Raw genomic sequence first — 11,683 nt, forward strand, 5'->3', positions numbered from 1 at the left:
AGCTTGTATCAACTCTAGAACTTATTGGGCACCTCCTAGGACATAAACACTGGAATTTGGTGAGAGACATCAGGTAGGAAAGAGCCTGGCTCTGACATAAATTCAACACACAGAGGGGGACACATGTTATGAGACTGACCTGCCTTCTCCATCTCATAAAAGGGGTTCTTGTTGCTGGTAACACAGTTTAAACTATTTCAATTACATTCAAGATAAAAGGATTAGCAATTGTATGTAAGATGAAAAAATCACCCCTCAGGAAGACAAAAGTCTCACAAAAGGATATTTAAACTAGCCAACACTTTGAAATTTAGGCAGAGATCGCGCTTTCTGGGTGAACTAAAGTAGCAAGAACAAAGTAGAGGCTCCAATTCTAGGAAAAAGGGGCCCTAATAAGGTTTACGATCCAGAAACTCAAGAAATCCAGACAGAAGGATGCAGTCTCCGCATTCAAGGCAGTAGCAATACCTGGATTACTAAGCCAATCCCCAAAGCAGGAACTCATAAACACAAATTGGATTGAGGAAGAAGCTTGCCCACCAGAAGATTTAGGTTATTACAAGGTAGAATGTGATAGAGAAAACGAGCATGGGACTGGAAACAAAAGGAGGAAGCCCCATGATTACAACTAGAATATAACTGTCAGAGATGGTGCGGAAACAAGACTGAAGAGAGAACTCCTTAAACCCCACGTGCCTTACGTCAGGACTGATCCTGGACACAGGCTGGAAAGCATAGCCTGCAAGTGCTGAGGGAGGAGGCGTGGGCTCAGCTGTGAGAAGGAGAAGGACATACAGCTGAAAAGCAGATACGGGTCTTGAAATCACGCAGAGGGTTTGGGCCTTTGTTGCTCTCTGCCAGCAGCTGCCAGTAGTTCTCACACTTTGGCTGGCATCAAAATCACCTGGGGCAGTGGTGGGGAGGGGGAGAGTGTTGTAAAACCACAAGTGACCAGGCAGAAAACACCTGTATGTTTTCCAATTCAGTAAGTACAGAAATCTTAATTGGAACAAGGTGGAGGTCAGACATTGATAGTGCTGTGGACTGCTCCAGGGACATAAGCATGATCTTTAGAGAAGTGGCTCTAACCAGTTGAGGGCAACCACTGGACAGAGAGAGGTCCAGACCAACCGTACACAGAGACATCATGCAATTACACTTTAGCAACCTCTCCAAATAACATGTCTCTTAGTGAAACTTGGGAGGTTGAAAATTAAAAACATAAAATCCAGTGGCATTTATGTATCCTAGGCACTTACATTTGTCTGGTTCTTCCACCTTGCCTTTGCTTGGTTAGAATTTTGGGTAGATAAGAGGTGGATTTACATGTGCTGGTGTGAGAACTTTGATACACTCATTTAGACATTGACCTACTATCTTGATGTTTGAAAGCTACAACCCAAAGAAATTTGTCTTTTTACATAAAACAAATTCAGCCCTTGCCTTCCTTATAGATTACATCTTCCACTAGCAGTAATAAAAAAGTAACAATATGCATAAGTCAAAGTATCTTCTTAGATCCTCTGTAGTGTTTTATTATTTAGTTGTGTGAATTAAAGTAACTCTCAAAATTTCAAGGATGCCTGAGAAGCAATTCATGTTCAAAGGCTGCCCTCTTGTGACAATGTGTTGTATGTTTTACTGTAAAAGTAATCTTTTTCACCTTATAACCTCTACAATCCAATTCATAACAGCATAAAAAGGAAATAAAACCTTACATAATTTTGAATTTTAGAAAGTACCTTGTTTATATGGCTCCTTTAGAGAATGAATAGTCAATTTGGTAAATATTCCAGTGAGTTGAAGGTTTGAATCCATCTCACTTAACTAGCTTGATGGATGTATTTCTAAACCTATACACCCACTCCTCTGCTTTTAAAAAATTAAAGTTAGCTGTAGATTGAGATGTCAGTGACACAGTTTATAGAACATAACTTAGATTGTCATCTACATTACTGTAACTACAAATACCACCCTCAGATTGAAGAATCAGTTTTATCAGTAAACATCTCTAATTGAACTACAAATGGTGTATGTCTTCTGGCTTTTACAAGCTCTTGGTCTAACGCAGGGGATATATGATGTAAAAATTACAAAACAAGGCCACGCGCGGTGGCTCACGCCTGTAATCCCAGCACCTTGGGAGGCCGAGGCGGGTGGATCACAAGATCAGGAGATCGAGACCATCCTGGCTAACACGGTGAAACCCATCTCTACTAAAAATACAAAAATTAGCTGGGTGTGGTGGCGGCGCCTGTAGTCCCAGCTACTCAGAAGGCTGAGGCAGGAGAATCGCTTGAACCAAGACGCGGAGGTTGCAGTGAGCTGAGATTGCACCACTGCACTCCAGCCTGGTGGCAGAACAAGATTCCATCTCAAAAATAAATAAATAAATAAATAAATAAATAAATAAATAAATAATAACAGTGACTATAATGTTTTGTGATGTTAAACTTTGAGAGCTTTTTTTTTCTTTCTTTTCCCAAGTCCCTTTCCCAGTTCCAGGAGCAGTTATTCTAAGCTCATTGACGTAAAGGAATAGAAAGAAAAGGTTTGGTGGAAAAAATAATAACCTGCTATCATTTCTGTCTTTTGTTTTTTAAAAGCTTGAGCATTTGGGAGAATTTGGAAAGATTGTGGAGTAAGTGCAAAGAAGGAATTCGCTAACAAAAATTATATAGGGTAAAATGAGTTTTTTCCAGGTTAGAAAATACTCACTCCCTACACTCCTACCTTCCTTTCCCATAGTTAAGAAGAGGAAAAAGCAAAGGCCTCTTGGTAGCAGTGGTGACTTAGGCAGTTTCTTAGAAATATTCTAGAAGGCATAGTCATCTTTAAAAAAAATAGCTACAAGGATATGTCTAAGCAGAAGGGACCATGGGCCAAATTACGAGTAGATTTTTGCATTCCAGATATGGTAAAGAAGAAGCAGGAAGCCGGTGGGCCTAAACAGGCCACACAGAAATGGACAAGGAATAGGCCAGCAGCAGCTTGTGGGGACAAGATGTCAAGCCCCAAATGTTAAACCCACCATCCATCCTCCAAATTCTGGCTCTGTTTAACAAGGCTGTGGTCTGGCACTAGGTGCCACCTCAGTGACTAAAGCATAATTCCCCGTCTCCTGGGAGTGTTGACAGCTGACTCCTGGCAACAACACTCACAGCACAGTAAAGTTCCTTCATCCAAGTTCATGTCCCTTCTCAAGGCATCCCACATCCGAGAACTGCTTGGTACAGAAATATAATGGCCTGGCTTGCTTGCTCCAATTTGAGCTCATTAGGTAAACTCACCAAGATCCCTGTAGAGCGGGCTGCGGCCATGATAGTGATTGCATTCCAGCCAGCTTCCTGCTCTGCCCAATCCTATTGCTTTCACTCTTCGCAGGTGTTGGGAATATCCATTTCAACTTCCTTGCATGCAAATCTCCAACTCCGAGTCGGTTTCCTAGGACACCTGACTGGTGACATCTCTATCACTATCACAGTACTTAGAGGGGAGCATCTTAAAATGATTTAAGGCTAACTGCCCTAAGAGCACAGACAGATGGTGGCTTAAAATTTAAGGAAACTCTCTTGCCCTGAATGTACTTTATGTCAATTGATGTTGCATATAGAGATCATCAGAGTCAAGCTACAAGAAAAGGAGGAACATTACTTAGCAAAGACTTAGAGAATTAGTCCTAATACTGCGAAATCAAAATTTCAAGTGAGGGAATAAATGCAGCTTTTAATGATTACTTAAATGAAGTTTAACTGTAGCAGGATCTACAAGAAATTGGCAACCTTTGGCTCCGGTAACAGAAACTCAGGATATACGCCTTTCAGGGCTTTTGGATTCTGCATCATATTGAGAGAGACTCCTTTAAACAAGCAATAGGAAACTTCCTGTGACAACATAATAAATTCAAAAAGTTCTGTAACTCAGACAATGTAGATAGAAGTGAGGACTTTGGCCTAGACAGCCCTGTTCACTCTAAAGATGGATTAAACAATGAAAAAGATATTGATATCAAAAATTCAATCGGGAATTTGATTAAAGCATTTCATTAAATGTGATAATTTCTTAGTATATTATCTCACATATGCAATATTCATCTGTAACAAATTAAAATAAGTAAACATTTGACTATATTATCTGCAGCATAATTTACATATCAATTTACATATTCAGTTTTGCTCACGTGAAAACTTGGATCTTCTCAAGAAGAAAATTTGTGAAATCTTTAATTCCTCATCCCCAGAAATGTAAATAAGTCAATATCAATACTGTAAGTCAGTGATTTGTTCCTAGGAAGACAGTAAAAATTTTACAAAAATGCTTTAGAGCCCTTCTCATTGTAAACCTAGAAAACAGAGAAAGGCTCTCTGATGGAAAAAGACACACCTTAGGGAGGAGGACATTGCAATGGGAACATGCCTGACAAAAGAAACTATGTAGATTCAAATGGTGAAGGAAGACAAGGTCTTTAAAAGAAAAACGATCAACCTGGAAGCATGGGGGAGTAGAAACAAAAGGAAAAATGAAGAGGCTTATGTAATTGTTTCGATATAGTTATCTTCAACTATACAGATCAACAACAAGGTCGATGTCAGTTGAAGGTTGGGCAGGTGGTTGCTGGATAGATGTCCTCACAGAAGTGTATTTTGTGTAAGGTTGCTATGGCCTTTGTGCAAGGTTGTGGTTTTTGTGGTATTTTGTGATAGTTTTTGTTATCAGGCCTAGAAGCATGAGAACCCTCTCTTCAAGGCTTCTCTGAATCTATTTGTCCAGGTTTTTTCTTTTCCTTTTAAACATTAGTGACAGTTTTGATTCTGATAACTTTCATATCATGATCCCTAATTTCAAAAAAAAATTAAACATGTAATTTGTTAGTGATGTATTTGATAGGCTTGGATTTGTGAGTCACCTCTACTATCTATAGTGGTAGATATATCTGAGCCTGCTTACACCAGACTTCCATCAGATTTTCTCTTCAGTGGAATTGGAAGAGGGGGTTTTGGAGAAGGGGATGAAGGAATTGTGCTGCATCAGAGGTCTCCATCTAACACCACAGGGACTTTTCCTGTGCTCTTGCCAGGCCGTTGTATTAGGCTGATGCAAAAGCAATTTTGGTTTCGTCATCGAAAGTAATGAGACCATCTGACTTACAATGTCTGTGCCATGACCAGCTTCTAATAGCCTCCGAGGACCCCTCTGCCCTGACACATACTGTCCTGGAACCACGTCTGCCTTGTAACTCCTGAGGTAGCTGCCACCATGACCAATGCCTTCTCATCTTTACTCTACATGCAGGTAACAGTTACAATTACATCTCTGTGTATTCACAGAACAATTAGTACATCTAGGACTTCTACAAAATTTCCCTAGCTGATTTTGGTGTTCTGGTGTCCTGGCAGCTCTAGCCATGAAGGGATGATGCTTTATGAGCATTTCTGTTGAGTTTTTTGCTTTTCCTCAGAAACTGATTCCAATTTTCCCACATATGTTTGACAATTTGTTTGAACTCATTTATTCTAAACCCATTATTTTTTGTCTATTATTTAATAGGGAGGGGGGCGAGGGATAAAAGATTACAAATAGGGTGCATACAGCAGGAGGTGTACAGCCACCCTGGGACATGATTCCGAACATCCAAGGAGAGGAGAGGCTGCTATTACTCCCAATATCGCAGGGGGTGTACATCCATTCTGTGACATTGTTCTTAATATTCCAAGGCAGAGAGGTTGATATTACTCCCAATATCACAGAAAGTGTACAAACCCGTGTGATATTGTTCCTACTATCCAAAAGAAGACAAGATGATATTACCCCCCATATCGCAGGAGGTGTACACCCACTCTGTGATATTTTTCGTAATATGCGGGGCGGGAGAGGCAGGGGGCGAGGCGCCCCCCGCGAGGCGGGGACTGAGAGCCAGCCCCTCTGCCCCCCTGGCTCTTAGGACCCGCGGTGGACTCACAGCCTGTTTACCATATTGTGAGTAATATCATCTCCCCCTCTGGAAATTATCAACTATTGCACAGACGGGTGTACACCGGCTTTGTACAGAGGACGTACACCCGTCTGTATTCGAGTAATATCATCCTCTTCCTCCCTGAAGATTAAGAACAGTATCACAAGGGTGTTTCTACTCCCTGCGATATTGGGTGTCACGTCCTCCTCTCCCACGTTGCAATTAGAAGCAATTTCAGTGGGGGCGTGTCCACCTTCTGTGATATTTAAAGTAATATCAGCCCCTTCCGTCCAGGATCATGGGAACCATATCCCTGGGGGGTGTACACTTTCTGCGATACATGTAGTCATATCACCCCCTCCGCCTTGGAATATTATTAAGGACCATCTCACACGGGCTTGTACACTTCCTGCGATATTGGGGGTAATATCAACCTCTCGGCCTCTGAATATTAGGAGGAATATCACAGGGTGGATGTACACCTCCTGCCCTATTATGGGGAATAATATCTATCTATTATGGGGAGTAACATCATCCTCTCCCTTTCAGGATATTAATAACAATATCACAGAGTGGGTGAACACAGCCTGCGATGCTGGAATTATTATCATCCTCTCCCCCTCGGGATACTAGGAACAATATCACAGAAGGGGTGGACACTCCCTGCGATATTGGGAGTAAAGTCATACGCTTCTTCCGTGAATGTTAGGAGCAATATCACCGGGTGGCTGTACATTCATTGCTATGTTGCAGTCATGTCATACTCTACCCATTGGATATTAGGATCAGTGTCACAGGGTGAGTGTACACCTACTGCGATATTAAAACTAATATCATGCTCTCCATCCCTGGATATTAGGAACAATATCACAGGCAGGTGTACACCTCCTGCGGTATTAGGAGTCATAATATTGTGAATTATTAAACATCAGTCTCAATAATTATCAATGGTAATATTAATTCATAGTATATAAAGTTATTAATCATTAATGATTATTTTAAAGAGGATTATGGATGATTAAAATCAATTACTATTAATGTCATTTTTAATATTAGTTATTAATATTAATATTTATCATTGTTTTATTACCAACATCACTTATGATTGATTTCGGTAACATTCATTACTGATATCATTATTTTATAATTAATAGTGATATTGCTATTAATAGTAATCATTAATATTTTTAATCCTATTAAGCTTTACTCTCTCTACTGTAATTATTAATATCGATGATTACTATTAATTGTTATTATATTTATTAATATTAGTAATTAATAAAACTGTTCCCGATATCCTTGGGGAGAGGATATGACTCCCAGTATCGCAGACAGTGTACACCCCTCTATGATGTGACTCCTAGTAGCCAGGGGGTAGAGGGTGACATTATTGAAAATATCGCGTGGGATATCCATCCCTACGGTCATCTTGTTTCTAATATCCTGGTTGGGAGCGGATGATAGGACTCCCAATATCGCAGGGGCGGAGACCTCCCCGTGATACTGTCCCTAACATCCAAAGGTGGAGAGGACGATATTTCATCCAATTTCGTCGGGGGTGCCCACCACCCCTGTGATATTGATCCTAATATCCAGGGGGCGAGGGGATGATATTAGTCTGAATATTGCAAGAGGTGTACATTCCCTAGGGATATTGTTCCTAATATCCAGGGACCGAGAGGATGCTATCACTCCCAGTATAGCAGGGGGTGTACACCCCTTCTGTGACATTGTTCCTAATAGGCAGCGAGGAGAGGAAGATAATACCCCGAATATCGCAGGGGGTGTACACCCGCTTGTGACATTGTTCCTTCTATCCTGGGAGGGAGAGGAAGATAGTGGCGGCAATGTCGCAGGGGCTGTCCACACCCACTCTGATATTGTTCCCAATATCTCTAAGGGGAGAAAATGATGTTACTTCCAATATCACGGGGGTGTACATCCTCCTGTGATATTGTTTCTTCTATTCAGGGGGAGAGGATGATATCACTCCCAAGATCGCAGGGGCTGTAGACACCTCCTGCGATACGGCGAGTAAGAGCCAGCCCCCTCCCTCCTGGCTGTTAGTACCGGGGGGCGCCCTCGCCCCCTGCGATGTGGCTCGTAATATCCAGGGGGGAAGGGGGGTGATATTCTCCCCCCATCGCGGGCGTCGCCCTGTTAATCCTTTACTCCTGGGATGTTTTCTCTACTGCCACACTTGGTTGACACCCTGGGACATGATTTTCCGTATTCTGGGAAGATGCCACTACTAAAGTCACAGGGGGTACACACCCTGCTATATCCGTAATGTAGGGGAATGTTCATCTTCATGTCATAGGACTCTGCACACTGTGATATTATTCACAATATCCTAGCGGGACAAAATAAGAATATCATAATGTGTGTACACCGTGGGGTGTTATTCTCAGTCTCCTAAGGGGAAGTTACTTTGATTGCCACACGGGCTATGTTCCCTTTAATATTATTCATCGTATGCTAGGGGGATGTCACTCCTTATGTCACAGGGTTTCTACACCTTGTGAAATTCCTTAGAAGATGTCACTCCTCATATCACAGAGGGTGTACACTCTGTGATATTATCGTCAAATTCTAGGGAAATATTACTTTTAATGTCACAGAGGGTGTACACCTTGTGAAATATTTCGTTATAGTTTTGTGGGAGGTTACTCCTAATGTCACACGGGGTGTACGCACGTGATACTACGTGTAATATTTTCTGGAAATGTTAGTCGTAAGACACAGTTCCTGTACACCCTTTAATATTCTTAATAATATTCTGGGAAAACGTCACTACTAATGTCACAGGGCGTGTAGACCCTGTCATAAAATTCGTAATATCCTTGCAGGAGTTCACTACTAATTTCACAATGTGTGTACACCGCCTGTGTCATTCTTCGTAATATCCTAGGGGATGTTTCTTTCAATGTCACAAAGGGTGTACAAAATGTCACAGAAGGTGTTCACCTTGTGACGTTATCTGTAATACCCTAGGAGGATGTTACTCCTAATATGTCACAGGAGTGTGCACCCTTTGATATTATTTGTAATGTCATAGAGAGATATGACTTCAAATATCACAGTGGATGTACACACAGAGTGTATGCCCTGTGATACGATTCATAATATCCTAGGGAGATACAACTCCTGATATCACAGTGCGTGTACCCCATGTGTGTTAGTCGTAATATCCAGGGTAAAAGATTACTCCTAAGATCACACAGTGTGCACACCCTGTGATATTTTTCTTCATATTATAGGGAGATATTGCTTCTAATATCACAGTGGGTGTACCCCTTGTGTGTATACTCTGTGACAGTGTTTTTTATATCCTAAGGAGGTATTACTCCTAATGTCACAGTGGGTGTTCACCCTGTGTTATCATTCTTATTTGACCTGACTGCCTTTTTTAACCCACACTACAAAAGGAATGGAACAGATAAAAAGATATGGAGATTGGACCGTGCTGCCGTGTGGCCGCTGCAGGACACCTTTAATATCCCTGTTTCTCAGGCTGTCGACGAAGGGGTTCAGCATGGGGGTGACCACCGTGTACATCACTGAGGCCACTGCAACCTTTCTGGGGGAAGAGGACACATCTGAACTGAGGTACCCTCCAACGCCTCTTCCATAAACTCAGCAAACAACTGACAGGTGAGACCCACAGGTGGAGAAGGCTTTATACTTCCCACCTGACGATGAAAGCCTCAGAATGGAGGAAACCATTTTATAGTAAGAGGAAAGGGTCCCCGAGATGGGAAGGAACCCAAATACGGCAGCAGGAAAATACATGATTATGTTATTGGTGAAGGTGTCACAACATGGAAGATGGGGGAGTTGAGAAGGGTCACAGAAGAAATTAGGAATTTCCGCACCCTTGAAGCAGGTCGTTAGCAAGGCAATCAAGTTGTGCAGCTGGGAGTCTAAAGAGAAGAAAAAAAAAAAAAAAAAGACAACCAAACTAGGAAGCCACAGAAACACGGGTTCATGATGGCCGAATGATACAGAGGGTGACAGATGGCTACAAACCGGTCATAGGCCATCACACTCAGGAGCGTGTCTCTCTTCCATGCCTCGAAAAATGGCAAACAGAGACATCTGAGTCAGGCAGCCTGCCTAGGAGATGACTCTGCTGTGAGATTGGATGTCCACAATCATCTGGGGACCGTGGTGGAGGTGAAACCCATGTCAGGCGAGGACAGGTTGGAGAGGAAGAAGTACATGGGGGTGTGGAGGTGGGAGTCAGCCTGATGGCCAGGATGATGAGCAGGTTCCCCAGGACCGTGACCAGGCACATGGACAGGAACAGCCCGGCGAGGATCGGCTGCAGTTCTGGATCCCTGAGAGTTCTAGGAGGAGGAATCTAGAGACATCGGTTAGATTCTGTGGGTCTGCATGGTTTGGACACCTTTTGCCTAGAAAAGGGGGTTGAAAAATGGGAAACAAGTAAACCAACACCCGGCATTGTGTCTGCATTTTGGATAGAAGCAATTCACAAGTAATGTTTTCAGATTTCAGAGCAATCCACGCTCAGCAATATTTTGCAGTTCTGACAAACTCAGTTGTCTTCTAATGCTTTCATCATTGATTTCTGTGTTCCTCACTTCTTGCTGTACACGCCTGCCTTAGAGACACTAGATTCAAGAATGTTTCAAGAACCAGATCATCATATATAACAAATGCGTAACTGCTAGAAAATACAGCCTATCTTGTCCGAAGAAAAATACGTAACAAAACCGTTCTCTTCACTTGAAAAAAAAGGTTATCCTAATTAAAGGAAATTAAGAACTCAAATACTTTATTTTATTCTACTAGATTGATACAAATTCCCTTGATTTAGAACATTTATAAACACTGTATAACAGCTGAGACCGGGCGGGGCACGGTGGCTCATGCCTGTAATCCCAGCACTTTGGGAGGCTGAGGCGGGCGGATCACCTGAGGTCAGGAGTTCAAGACCAGCCTCAGCATGGGGAAACCCCGTCTCTACTAAGAATACAAAATTAGCCGGGCGTAGTGGTGCATGCCTGTAATCTCAGCTACTCGGGAGGCTGAGGCAGGAGAATTGCTTGAACCTGGGAGGCGGAGGTTGCGGTGAGCCGAGATCGAGCCATTGCACTCCAGCCTGGGCAACAAGAGCTGAGACCATGTCAGCTGGAAATGAAATGAAAGTTGATAGTTCATAAGCAGAAAATAGTTCCACATGCCGGTTAGGTCCTAGTGATTTCATCGTTCCGTTTTCTGACTTTTCACCTTCAGCAGGAGAGTAATTGCTTCCTCAAATCGGTGGGTCTTCTTTGAAAATTCACGTCAGCTACAACTCCTGTCCTTAGCTTAGGTGGACTTAGAGTTTTCATCAGAAAGTTCGGCCAGACGCGGTGGCTCACGCCTGTAATCCCAGCACTTTGGGAGGCCGAGGAGGGCGGATCACGGGGTCAGGAGATCAAGACCATCCTGGCCAACATGGTGAAACCCCGCCTCTACTAAAAATACAAAAACTTCTCCCGGTATGGCGGCGGGTGCCTGTAGCCCCAACTACTCGGGAGGCTGAGGCAGGAGAATGGCTTGAACCTGGGAGGCAGAGGCTACGGTGAGCCGAGATCACAACACTGCACTCCAGCCTGGGCAACGGGAGCAAAACTCCGTCTCAAAACACAAAAAACAAAAAGAATCAAGTAAGTCGAAGTCACACTGATGACAGCCAATTGTTGTGAACCAAGGAAGTGTCAA

At 42.7% G+C, this 11,683-nt stretch overlaps 1 pseudogene; it reads right to left on the reverse strand.

The window, feature by feature from the left end:
- Positions 1-9,162: 9,162 nt before the first annotated feature.
- On the reverse strand, positions 9,163-10,800 carry LOC115833818 (annotated as a pseudogene).
- Between the last annotated feature and the right edge of the window lie 883 nt (positions 10,801-11,683).

Source organism: Nomascus leucogenys, unplaced genomic scaffold, assembly GCF_006542625.1.
Source record: "Nomascus leucogenys isolate Asia unplaced genomic scaffold, Asia_NLE_v1 000775F_98180_qpd_obj, whole genome shotgun sequence".
NCBI lineage: Eukaryota > Metazoa > Chordata > Mammalia > Primates > Hylobatidae > Nomascus > Nomascus leucogenys.